General features: G+C 34.7%; 1 long non-coding RNA gene across 1 annotated transcript; it reads right to left on the bottom strand.

Moving 5' to 3' along the window:
* Positions 1–4,578: 4,578 nt before the first annotated feature.
* On the bottom strand, positions 4,579–7,010 carry LOC131856159 (uncharacterized). Its single transcript, XR_009358311.1, has 3 exons — positions 6,914–7,010; positions 6,475–6,801; positions 4,579–6,270 (listed from the first exon to the last, which is right to left on the bottom strand). It is a non-coding gene; the product is annotated as an uncharacterized LOC131856159 (long non-coding RNA).
* Between the last annotated feature and the right edge of the window lie 7,624 nt (positions 7,011–14,634).

Raw genomic sequence — 14,634 nt, 5'->3', positions numbered from 1 at the left:
ATTAGGGAGTCCTTGTATATTGATGTATTTTGGTGTTCATGGCGCATCAGAAAAAGGTCTAGTCGCAGTCACTAGAGCAGGCTGTGCCATTAAAGATATTAGAAAATTCAGAGCAGGAATGACTACCCTAGACCTAGAGGTACATAAGTACACAAGTTAGATATCATTCTAAGAGTAGCCATCAAGTTGACAATGGATGGCAATTCACAGAAAGATATAATTTTAAAGCACAAACCATGCAAATCACAGCTGAGAACGGTAAATAGGCCTGAAGTAACAGTAATATGCCTGTAGTAACTTCAAAGATTAAAACCACGAAGGGTAATCACCTTCAATAATGTAAGTAGTGAATGATAAAGATCATATAAAGACAGTGATTCAAACCCTACAGTAGGATTACAAGGTGTAATCCCCAAAAAGATGTTACAAGCATAGTTTGAGTTCAAAGCCTCAACACACAAGAATCGATGACATTCTCAGAAATACACTGCCTTAGTGAAGAATGATACAACCATAGAACACCAAGTACAGTGCCACAAAGGAAACAATGCCTCTGTTAAAGCATAGGACACACATTAGTTCTTCGATGGGTATGAGATCTTTAAAAGAGTATGTCAGAGGTCATACCCACAGGATATCAAAGTATTGACAACCCAAAACACAAATCTCTCCCACAATCAAGCCACAGTCATAGAGATAATCTCAATCAATATAGTGAGTTATTTGATAATAAAATAAAAGGGTGAAGGCGTATATTAAAAGAGGTGATCATACAAAGCTTAAGAGCAGTCATTTCTTAAGGGAAGCTGTAGTCATTATTGACTATCATAAAATTAGCAATCTATGCCACAATGAGAAGAGAATATACAAGTCATCAGTAGCCTCAAAGGAATGTACAGTTGTGTCTAATTTTGGTTTGAAATTCAGAAATAGAATCATAAGATGATCGAAGATCAATGTGCAATTAAAGCAAGGCATCATAAATGGACAAGGTCATGTGATTCCTTAATAATAATAAGGTTACAGTCAATATGATATCAAGGTTACAGTCAATATCAAGACTAATCTCTAAAAAGCAGAGAAAGAGAGATTACAAGATAGCGATATTGGTCAGCTACAATACTCGAAGCTTCACGATCTGCAAATCAAATGACAGTGATTGACCTTCTAAGACAGTCATAATAGAAGGCATGTTCAGTAAAGAAACCAAAATAGTGGTAAATAAGGTAGTATAGTAGAAACCTCCATGACCTAATGACAGTGAATAGGGCATTCAAAAAGACACTCATAGCAGAGATTGCAGTTTGAACAAGAGACAAAGCGTTATCAATGATCATTGTTCATATTAGTATGTAGTGGTCACATACCGAGATAATAATTACCATCCTTAGTTCATACAAGACCAGAGAAGACATCAAATATCATAGAGGAAATGATGCCTTATGCAAAGAAAGTATAAAGAAATCGGTCATGATAGAGCAACAAGTATCGTAATAAATGCAGTCTAAAAGGTAATGAGACAACCATGATATTTTTCAAAGGTAAAATCAAGGAGATAAACATAGTCATATTGATTGTTATAACAATTAGCATCTAGAAAGAGAATTAAGGAATAATAGTAGCTAAGTACAGTGCCTTCAAGAAATGAGAAGCTACAACAAGGAGATGACAGTGAGAAATATTTTGAAAACGATAAAGAATAGCGCAGTCACAATCCAGGTTCATTGTCATCCTCAGAGACAAGACTGTGTATGGAATCATCAAGTTTACATCCAAACTATGAGAGACGATAGAGATAAATGAAAAACCTGAGATAGACTGACAATATGTAATACAGTGGCATGGAGATATTTGTGTGATCAAGAATTCAAAGAGAAACCATTAGGGCCAAGTCTGTGACAAAGTTCTTAGTTAGGTTTTTCTGTGAAAAGAAGAAGTTTAATCAAAGATCATGCAGATCACTATCAAAGGGGTTTAATGTATTTTTTAGAGACCTAAATAAAACGAGTTTGATAGTTCGATCAACACATTTAGTCATTTGGAAAGACTGAAACATAGTGAAGATGAAGATGGATTCACTGATAAATGGCATAAAGAGCACTCTATGAGTAAAAGTTACGAATCAAAAGGACTTTTAAAATGAGAAACGGAAAGTATAGTGAATGGAAGTGATCTTGAGACAACCATTTATGTAGCCATGTAAAGAGGCCTATAACTGAAAAATACAATTGTATCACTGTAAATACAGTAAAAAGAAGTTGTCATAAACCCCATAAGACCTAAACACAATGCTCATCAACAGTTATGGGCATATTCAAATAGCAAAGAAAATCTGAGTTACAGTGAAGATTAGAGCAACATCAAGGACAAAAAATGTAGTTACAACGTTCAAAGACAACAAGTCAATCTCTAGATAGTCAAAAGATAATGTGGAAAAAAAGAGTTCAATCACAGTCACCAAGCATAGAATAGTATGAAGAAGATTCAAAGAGAGCATAAATCTTCATCCTAAAGACAAAGCAGACATGTAGGAACCATAATGGCAATACAAGATTGAAATGATGGTGTCAAACGCAGAAAGTCACAGAGTATACACAAGAGGCCTTTTTAGCAGTCCTTGAAGCTTTTTAACAATCATCACAGTCCAAATGACAGAAGAAATGTTTCGAATAATGGAAGAAGTCAATGCATATGAAATCCTACACCACAATCAAAAGGTGTTTCACATATATTAGAAAGCAATCTCAATAGCTTGTAGCGGCACACAAAGAACAGTCTTTGATTTGATAGTTGAAGGAAGCCAAAGATCATTGCTACTTAGTAGTCAAAAGGAACAATTCAAAGCAACAGAAAGGACAATGATATAAAATGAGCAACCCTAGAGCATAATGAAAGATGAAGAGCAGGGTTGTTTTATTTTGTTGAGTATATTGGAGATTAAAACTGGCACTTGTACCTATAGGGATTCAAGGTGGGAGCCGATAGGAAAGTAAATATAAGATTTAGATATATTTTAATATTATAAAACTAATTATATAAAAATATAAATATTTATAAAATTGTTTTGGTGTAAAAACTACATGTATTGTCACATATAATACATGATACATTTATTCTAAAATTAGTATATGTTACAATTGAGTTTTTTCAAATTTGAATGGAAGACTAAGAAACCAACATTTTGTCCCCTTTGCATGTTTGTGCTTCACAGTTTAGATGTTTTTATTTAATATTAAAGATATCATCCTTGCTATAATTGAATAGCTGGAAATGGTTCTAGTTTATAAACAGTCCCGCTGTTTATTAAAGTTGTAAATAATGGTGGAAGGGTATAATGGAGCTTGCTCAATCTTATTTCTTATTGACAGGACCCTCCAATTTCTTTATAATTTTTGCACTCTCTAAGCTCTTCAAATTCAAAGGAAGATAAAAAGGAGTATCTCTATGTTTAAATCCGCCCTATATTCTTGTTAAAACACCGACATTGAGATCACACTTTAGTAGTTATAGATCTGTAAAATATGTATGAACTACAAACTTTGCCGGTAGTTTTGGACTCTATAATTTAGTTCCTTGTTTTTATCTATGCCTATAAAATTAAAAGAAAGGGAAACTGCTTGCATATTTTTTACTCTGTTGTATTTATAAAGGATATGTTCTGAGCCATGCATAGTTATGAGATAATCTCAAAGAGACCGTAAACAAATGTAATGCATATGTTTGTGAAACAAATGCCTATACTAATCTGCATTGTAGTCTGCTACAAGTGTATGGATCAATAAATTTATAAAAGCTATAACAGTTTTGATTGAAATTACAATATGGTAATAATAAACTGGTTGTACTGTGACCTATATGACCATTCTTGTGAAAGCAAATGAGTTTTTTTTTAGGATATTGTGAAAGTAAAAAGAGAATATTTACTATTCCTTGCAAGTAAATTTGGTTGGAGGGTTACGAATTTGGGTATTCACGAATTAATATATTTTGGAAGAGAGTATTTTATGAGTTTCTTGGTTGTAGATGTGTGTAGAAACAAAGCAAACTCAAAAGAAATTTTGTTGTTTTGATAGTTGGAAAACGTTAATAGTTAATGTTTATTTTAAAGTTATTCTTAAAAATCTGTTGTACAAAATTTGTTGAAATTCCTACTATGCTACATTAATTTCAAGGATTAGACAACTATCTCTATACATATCTCTCCCTGAGAAAAGTATGGATGAAGAGGCTATTGTTCGTTCTACTTAATTTAAATCATCATTACATCTTGTAATTAGAACATGTAATGTAGAGAATTTAAATGAACCATCTTTGACTTCAAACACATAAATCTTTGCATGAACCCGTTAAGAAATGAAGCATAACTTTAATGATTTTCCTCATTAGGAGCTATAGATTGCAAAGAAAAATTTAGACGAATTTGTTTTATTTCTGTAAGGGAAATAAGAACAGAGGCTTTCATACATATTGATTCTATGGAAGTGAATTGATGGTCTATTACCTAGGCTATTAATCCCTTGCAAACAGTTTGGTGTGTTTAAGAAATTAAATAATCCACGAGAGATACTCAAACCCCTACTCTAGTCAATAAAACAAGAATTCAATCCCCCATCCACCAACAAAGAGACCCACTCTGTGAGTCTTGAAGGCGCCCTCTATGGTGGCAAAGATCCTCACGAAGTGGATCTCTTTTTTGAGTGTTGGCTCATCCCGTTGCCACATAGAAGTGAAGGAGATTAATTCTCAGGCACTTTGATCGCCCCATGTCTCTGTCAATTCCCCATTCCCTGAAATTGAAGGACATGTGTGGAAGAACTAAAGAAAAACAAAATTTCTGCTAATTACAAGATGGACTTCGCAGCTGCCAATTGCTGCTTGAAAGTTTCGAAAGCCTTTTCAACATGTCCATTCGGTGTGTATTTTGCAATCATGGCATTCCATGGGACCACATTTCTTTGAGGAGTTCTTTGAAATTGTTCACTTTCCTTCTCATTGCTTCAACATTTTGCATACATGTCTACTAGGGAGACACGTTCATGGCATCTTCCAGATCAAATATGAATTTTAAAAAGTCTCTGACAATTTTCTTTGGGCAAGTGGGACACAACGATTGATGCTTATAACCTCAATATCCAGCATTGATAAATTCTTTGTGAATCAAACATTGCTACCCATGAACCAACTACCACTTAATATATGGGTTTCTTTGTCTTGCAGGCACCCTTGTTGATCGGTTGTGATGTTAGGACAACCAGCCAGGAAATGATGCAAATGGTGGCAACAAAGAAGTCATTAATGTGTTAATCAAGGTTCTGAATTCATTGATCAATTTCAGTTACTTGATTGTATTCCTTTCAAGTTGACTTAATATTAGTTACCAAACCTTTTGAGCTACTTGTATATTTATCAGGTGTTCATGGGACGAAAGCTAGCCGACAAGTAGACTTTGAGCTATGGAATTTTTCTGGTCTAATTCTATACAACTGCTCCGCCCACCAAATATAATCCTATTTTAGAAACCAAAATAATCCCTTTCTAGAAAAGGCTATTTTCTTAAATCTATAAATTTTTGACAAATTTTAGGTGTGGGCTGGACTACTGACCAATAAAAGAGTGGCTGTAACCTTGTGGAACAGAAGTAGTTCAACAACTTCTCTCACTACTCAATGGCAAAATATTGGTCTTTCCCCCAATGTTGTTGTTCGAACTGCCCTTGTTGATATGTATGTCAAGAGTGGGAGTGTAGAGGGTGGGCACAAAGTGTTTAATGGAATGTCAAAGCGAAATGTTGTGTCATGGAGAGCTATGATTGCAGGGTATGCTCAACATGGCAATGCTAGAAAAACTCTCAAACTCTTACCTGAAATGTGCTTTCAGCAGGGACGAAGGCTGACGAGTATACCTTTATCATTATTTTTAGTGTATGTGGAACACTTGCAGCTCTCAAACCAACTTTCAGTGCGCTTTCGTGAGGTGCAACTAAAATATAAAACCAGGGCATCAATCACACAAGAAAGATTGGTTTTGTTGCTATTGTGCAAAATCAATTCATGCTTCCTGGTGTCCAATTTCAAAAAGTACTCTAACTATTTAAATTGAATACTAATTCTAGTTTAAAACCCAACTTTCAATTATATTACAGATTTATTTCAAAATTAACTTAAAATTTCAATTTCAAGTGGACTTGCCCAAAAGTTTCAGGTGGTCACTGGTTGCCTTGATGCTTCCTGGGAGTATAGAAAACCAAATAAAGAATTTCTAGCACACAATCTGCAGAAGCAACTTAACATTTCAGATATCGATGCAAATGCCCACAACACTTCTAGAAAGGAAACTTGCACAAGATTGGATTTTGTCTCAGAGGGTGAGATCAATTTTAAAATGCACAGTGTCTGGAGTTCCTATGAAATTTACAGTGTCATTTCATTCAAATTTCTTGACAAGGCAATCAAGATTTTGGTTTAAGTGACTCACCTCAATAATTATACCCAAATTTTAGGTTGCTCGCAATGATGCCGATGGGATAAAATGGGCAGAGTTCGTAGGAAAAACTTACAAAACCCTACCAAAGTAGATATTTCTAAATGTGACAGAACCAAAACCAACATCTATACAATTGTCGCTTCAATCAAATAAAAAGCATATCTAAAAATATGATCATCAATAATACATAGTGACGTGAGAGGATTTTCGCAGATAGTGGGACGATGATCAATGGCAAAACATAAATATACATTAAAAATGAAATCTTGTGATAGATTTTGTAGTGTAATGGGAAAATCCGAAAAGTTAATAAAATATCTGCAAAAAGATTGAAACAAATTAAATATAAACCCCCAAAATGATCTAGGCCTACATTTACTGCTCATTAAAAGATGGATCTAGAATAGTATATTTATCTGCATTTACTCACACCGTAGAGTAGATTTAGTCGCCTAAAAAGATCCCACATAAGATTGTATGCTGGTGATTGAAGCTTGTATGCCACCAGAAACAAGACTGTCGACAAATGCGTGAGACAGGGTTGGGTGAAAACCCCACATAATATATATCGACTAATAATTTTATTTTATTTTTATTTTAATGTACCTCCTTTCTTTTTAATTCTAGTTTGAATTTGAATTTATTATTAGTAGCATATTTATCTTTAAAGAAAAATATGTAAAGTGTCGCAAAAGATATCTTTGATTGAATTCTAACTTGTATTCGTATTTAGTTATTATTGAACTCTATAAATCAACTGAACAAAATTGGGATTTTGGTTTTGTCTTTAAAAATTATGATCATGTCCTATTTCTACAATTTGTTTATGTCAATCTTTCACCTCAAATTCAAGTCCTATGTCCTGAAATTTTATCAAGATGGTATTAATGATCACCTTTAATGAACATGTTGTGGTAGGGCATGAAATTGCACTAAGTTTCTCCTTCAACCTCAATCAAATCTCATGTTTTCTTTTTTCTTTTTTCTTTTCACATCATGTGATTATATACAAAAGGAGATAGATGTAGAGGTATCCCTCATTTCATAACATGTCTATTGGGAAACAAGATGAAACTACTATGATAACATCTATTACAAGTGTATGAAAATATAAAATTTATTTTTCTTATCATTAAATGATTACCATATGACGATTATGTGATTGCATAAAATCGATAATGAGAATAAAATCAACAAACAATATAAATACAAGATTTGCATGGAGAACCCTTTGAAGAAAAAAATTCACACAGGAAAAAGGATGGGTATTAGTAATCTTTAACAATAGATGCATTCAACACATTAATGCTCTCTTACCTTGGTAGAACTCTATAAACACTTGTGTGACTAATAGTATAGAGGAGTACTAGTAATTTATAGTTGTGTTGCCAAAGATGACTAAAATTTAGTCATTTTTAGTTGTCGTGACTAAAAGTTTCAGTCACCTGGTCATTTATTTGCCATACTTATACCAGTGCTATGAGCTAAATGCAAACTAGAGTTCTACCCAAATGTATTAGAGAAAACCCTAAATTCTTGTAATGAGAATGCTTTAAATCATAATTGTAATGAAAATAAAAATAAATAATGTAAATCTAAAAAACCAATGTGACATGAATCTGAAGCTCAAATTAGAGACATAAGAACAACATGAAATCATACCCAATCCTAAGGAAAAGGTACAAGCCAATCAATAGTCGATGATTCCCTTATTATTCTTCAATATATCCTAAAGATTACATGATTGATGAAGATGTTGACGAAGACTTGATTAATGGATGACTCTGTAGATTTGAGACTTCACACAAAGAAGTACTTTCACTTCACAAGAATCTCCTTCCAATTTCTAGATTAGGGATCCTCAAACGAGGAAAAAAATTGTTATATATATGAAACCCTAAGTTTTAATTTGATAAAAGACTAACTTAGAATTAATGAAATTTGACATCGAGCAGGATTTGGATTAGTTAGGACCACCTTATTAGCCTCCCAAAATTTGGAGCAAAAATTGTGGGACTAGGCAGTATACTACTCGATCTCGACAATAATTTTTTGATTTTCTAGGTATGCGAGATAACAGGGTTCTAAAGCCAAATCCAAATCAGTGTCTCAAACCAATATGTGTAGATATGTGAAATGTGCCTTGAAGATTGAAATTAGGGTAATATTAGGATTAAATAAAAAGGGGCACACCTAGGATCATGGGCCTAATTTTATGATATGTAAATTGATGAGAGAGGACTTAAGTTTGATTAAATTAATAATTAAATGCCTAAAGAAGACCTGTAATGTATAATGCAGTGGGACACACTAAGGTGGTTGCTAACCTAAGCATAGAATTGGACAACCTAATTTAGGGTGTACAATTTATGATGCTACATTTAGCCCCCACTTTAGTGGTCATATGATACTATGTGCATATGCAAGATAAAGTACATAAAAGTAAACATTCATGAGAAAAAAGATATGTCCATAAGATGTTGAATGAAACCCCAAACAATATCTGTGGTACAATGTTAGGAACTGCATTCTACAAAACCACATTATTAGTCAAAATCACAAAATCTCTGAAGAATTCTTACTAACAGTCATGCAATTTGAGGGTATATATATGGCCCCCTCCTTTGACTTGCTAATTAGTAGGTTGAGATAGGGATCATGTTTTCTACTTCGAACTGTGAAGGAAAATTGATGAGAAATTATCACAAAGGTGTTTGATACACGATCAAAATGAAATGAGGATTATTTGGTAAGAAAGAGAACTGAAGCACAATTCCAACACAACCAATAGGGCAAGAATAAAATCTATGTAGCTCAAGATGTGAAAGAATAAGTTGAAAATGCAGTGTTAGGGTTCCAAAAATAATTTACCTTTAAATAGTGATAAGAGAACTATTCATTTGTCTTATTCATCTTTTTGTCTTGTAGTATAGAAGAGGAGCCCACATAGTAAGAAATCCCACATTGACAACCACAAGTGCCCATTGGGATGGATAATTTGAGGCAATCGGTCCTGAAGAATGTGCATCCCACTTGATGTGGTAGGCTTGCCAACTTGTACTCTACTGATTTTCTTTCTTTTGATTGGTCAATTAGATGTTTGTAGCCCTAATTTTAACATGGGCCACCTAGAATAGGTGTCATGGTCCCAACTGGGAGCCATGGTCCCCTTAGGTAACCACGATGCCAAAAAGGGCACAAAGTGGCACACATGGGGCTAAGATAAGTTGTGTGATGATGATATTGATACATGTAGGAGTTACTGTACATACAGGATCATACCTTAGGTCACATATACAACCATATATGGAGTTGGATCCATCACCTTACACTGGATGAGAAGAGGCTTTGCATGGTAGTTAGCTTATGGTGGGTATGTTGCATACCAATGATAAAATTTCATGGGCCAATGTTGATGGCCTTGATGGAGATATGGGATCCTAATACATATACCTTCTACCTCCCTGTTGAAGAGATGACAGTCACACAAGAGGATATATATCGCATCTTATGGTTAGTAGTGAGAGGGAGGATTGTGGGATACCAGATGCATTACTCACAAATGGAGGTAGGGAGAAATCCGACATATTGTATTGGTAGAGTGACTCCTAGAGAGTCGAGGGGTTAGATATGTTGGAATGCACTGATACTGGCAGTAAACTGAGAGGGGGGGGGTTGAATCAATTTACTAACAATAACAACAATTAATTCAATTGTAAACCAAGTATACCGGAGCACAACACACATAACACCAATATTTTGATGTGGAAAACCCGGAAAGGGAAAAACCACGGTAGGAAACCCTACCCACAATCACATGAATACTCTGTAATAGTATTGTGAATAATTACAATGGGGTTTGCACATGCAGAAAGGCCAACATCCTAGAGTGCACTTCTCATCACAAAGGGAAGTCTCAATGACTTACAAAATCATCGGACTACAATCCGAGAAACAATTAATTGTAAAAGTAGCATATACTAATGACTGATATAGTTCTGGTTAAGCACTGATGTTTACTCTGCAATACAAAAACTTTCCAACCTTCACCTGAATGATATGACTTTGTTCGCACTTAGTTCTTCCTCTGATAATGCAGAATTAACCAACCATAACCATCACATGTCCATTTACATGAATACGTCACCTATAAATATAGATCATCAACCTTATTGACAAGGTCAGCTAAACCCTAAATCCATAAACTCATAATTACAAAATTACATCACATGATACCACCGGGCCAATATTATGATTTACATTACATAGCATGGACCTAAATCAATTAACCAAACAATTATATCCATCAGGGATTCCGCTAAGACCAAAACCCAACATGCTTCACTTGCCGATAGAAACCCTTAGTGAAAGTTTAACCGGATCCAAATAGGACCACCATAATAGCACACCATCCAAAGAAAAGTTTCCAAATGCTTGTGATATGATCAAGAAGAAACAAAAATATGAAAGAAATCGATTCCATAAGTTGGACCCAAAATCCACTGACCAAGTCATGAAAACAACATACCGATAAAGCTAACCGGGAATGCCAGAAGCTGGTAAAGCCAAAAGCTTAGTCGGTAAAGCCAAGAACAAGCTAGTAACTAGAAATACCAAAATCGATAACCAAACCATGAAACTGCCAGAATATAGCAAGCATATAACCATAAAAATAAGCATCCAAAACCGATTCCAGAGGTCTGATCATACTGGATCAGAATCACAGCCAGAACCAAAAAGATCACCAAGACTAACTGGGATAGTCTCCAACCGGGATACAATGTTGACATCAATGAAAACACTTAACCAAATCCAACATATTGCCAACAGTCTTCCCCTTTGGCATTGATGGCAACATTGAATGTGAAAAACATCCAAGTGCCAAGGAATGCAAACAAACTCCAAAACACCAAAACATCTAGCAGTTTTCACATGAATACCTTCTCCCCTTTTGACATCAATGACAAAGGATGGATACTAAACCAAGAATACAAAACGAAAGAATTGACTACTCGCCCTGAGTAGTAGCACCATCTTCATCAATCTGAATCAGAAAAGTATGTCTAATAAGCTCACCAGATTGATGCATCTCTGCATCTCTAAGTCTCTTTCGGAGGGTTTGTAATCTCCAATTGATCTTTGAGATATTCAAGAGTGTCTTTAGGCAATGGTTTGTTAGAATATCTACAATATGTTCCTTAGTAGGCACATAAACCAATCTGACTTCCTTTGCTTCAACCTTTTCTTTCAATAAATTATACCTTATAGAAATTTGTTTTGATTTGGAATGAAATACCGGATTCTTTGACATATCAATAGCAGTAGTAATATCACAATGAATAACAATAGGCTCATCATAACTTACCCTTATATCCTTTAATATTTGTTTCATCCATAAAATTTGAGCACAGTTGGTAGCACCTGCAACATATTTTGCTTTAGCTGTAGATAATGAAGTGAATGATTGTTTCTTACTAGGCCATGAAACCAACTTCTTCCCAAGAAAGAATGCATACCATGTCACAAATCCAAGCACTACGGTGCACAACACAAGGAAACCAAGGACACATACCCAAAAGATTTGATCCATTTATTTTATCCAATTTTCATCCTTACTTGTTTCAATGAAAGATTCTGGCTCAATTTGAGAGATTAAACATACCTCTTGTTAGGTCTCAGAGAAAACTGAGAGGGGAGGGGGGGGGGGGGGGTGAATCAGTTGTCAAATAAATTCAAACCAAAAACAACTTAACCAACTTAATGCTTAATACCGGTAAATCAGTTTAATATGTTGGTAGACTGTTTTAACAGTTCATTGTTATACCGGTAAGGATTAGTGCATGAAACATAAAGATAAAGTCATCCACAACACATAACACCAATATTTGTACGTGGAAACCCTATAAGGGGAAAAACCATGGTGGTAAACCTTACCCACAATCAGATGATACTACTGCAGATAGTAAGTGTACATAAATGGGGTCTGCACATGCAAAAAGGCCAAGCGCCTAGAGCTCACTGCTCAATCACAAAATGGGAGTTACACTGACTACAGTTGGATAGTTAAATCCAATAAGAATGTACTACACAAAATAGCATCTTCATATGCTGGATTCAATACCAGTGTAGTTCTGATTGTCTTCACAAAAACCCTCCTTCAATCTTCAAATGATGTTTGCATGTATAGCTCTGCTTATTCTTGCATATACCTTCACACAATCCTTTTTCGCATTCCACACTTGATCTTACAAATAAGATCTTACATTTATACCATAACCTAAGACCAATTTTAGTAGGTCGGCTCTACAAGATATTACAATAAAAACATTTTACAAACAATACAATATCCGATGCAATAACCGATTTAACATGTCGGCTTAATGTATTTACAACAATAATTAATCATCTCCATAGCATGCCATGCTGATCTGGAAAAGATAAGCCTGCCGGTGTAACACTGGACCTATTTGTCGGCAACAGCAAATATGCAAATATGAATATGCTAATAAACAATTCTCCAAGATAAGATGTCCAAACAATGTCTTCGACATTACCAAGTGTTGTCCATGCTATTCCAAGTGCCAGTGACCATTATATCTTGCCGGTGTACTAGATACCGGTGACTATGCAAAAGTTACTTGCTTGCCGGTGAATGTTGTTGGATCTCCAAAGTGCTAGAGTTTTAGTAGGTGTTGACATCAATGACAAAACCATACCAAAATACCAACAATCTCCCGCTTTGGCATTGATGGCAACACAAGATGGAAAAACCATCAAAGTGTCAAAACAACAAAAAATGCCAAATACCAACAATCTCCAAAAAGAGATCATAACCAGAAATCAAAATACAGATATAAAGAGTAATAATCTCTCCCCCTGGAAGCAACATGTGTTTTCCTTATGTCTTTCCACACCAATCTCTCCCCCTTTGACATCAAATGCCAAAGTTCTTACCAAGCCAAGTTCATATACAAAATACCAATCAATTTAGTATACCAACTACTCCCCCTGAGAAGTAGCTTCTCATCAAAGCCAGAATAAAGTTTTCTCTGTTAATTCTACCGGTTGATGACAATCATCAACCTCCTAATTCTCTACCGGTGGGGGTATGACCCCAAGCTGATCTCTGAGATATTCAAAAGTCTCCTTAGGCAGAGGTTTAGTAAAGATATCTACAATCTGCTCTTTAGTATTACATAAACTAGTTTTATTTCCTTTGCTTCAACATTTTCCCTTAGAAAATTCAATTTGATAGAAACATGTTTGGTTTTAGAATGTAATAACAGATTCTTAGATATATCAATTGCTCCAGTATTATCACAATAGATAGTAATAGGTTCCTTGCATTTTACCTTTATGTCTTTTAACATTTGCTTAAGCCATAGTACCTGTGTACAGTTAGTTGCTGCTGCAACATATTCTGATTCTGCTATTGATAAAGATGTACAACTTTGTTTCTTACTTAACCAGGAAACTAGTCTGTTTCCAAGAAAGAATGCTCCACTGGTGGTGTTTCATCTATCATCCACATCTCCTGTCCAATTTGCATCTGTGTATGCACATAATTCAAAGTTTTCATCTCTACGATACCATAATCCAAGATTTATAGTGCCTTGTAAGTACCAGAAAATCCTTTTTACTGTTGATTCATGATTTTCTCTAGGATTACTTTGAAATCTTGAAACAATACATACCACATTCATAATATCAGGTCTGGTTTGTGTTAAATACAGTAAACCTCCTATCATAGATTTGTATCTAGTTGGATTAACAAGTGTAGATTCATCCCTTAGTGATAATTTGTCATTTGTGGTCATCAGTGTGCTTACCGGTTTAGAGTTCTCCATCCCAAATTTCTTTAGTAACTCTTTTAAGTACTTGGATTGACTGAAGAATATACCTTTATCAGTCTGTGAAATCTGCAATCATCAAAAGAATTTTATTTCTCCAATCATAGACATTTCAAATTCTTGCTGCATTTTAATAGAAAAATCTTTACACAATCCATCTTCTCCTCCAAAGATTATATCATCAACAAATACTTCTATAACCAAGATGTCCTCATTTGTCACTTTATAGTATAGATTGTTGTTTGCATTTCCTTTAGAAAAACCAATCTTCAAAAGATACTTGTCCAATCTTGCATACCAA

This window comes from Cryptomeria japonica, chromosome 6, assembly GCF_030272615.1.
Source record: "Cryptomeria japonica chromosome 6, Sugi_1.0, whole genome shotgun sequence".
Taxonomy (NCBI): domain Eukaryota; kingdom Viridiplantae; phylum Streptophyta; class Pinopsida; order Cupressales; family Cupressaceae; genus Cryptomeria; species Cryptomeria japonica.
The sequence above is the reverse complement of the archived record's forward strand: the minus strand, read 5'-3'. Positions and strand labels throughout refer to the sequence as shown.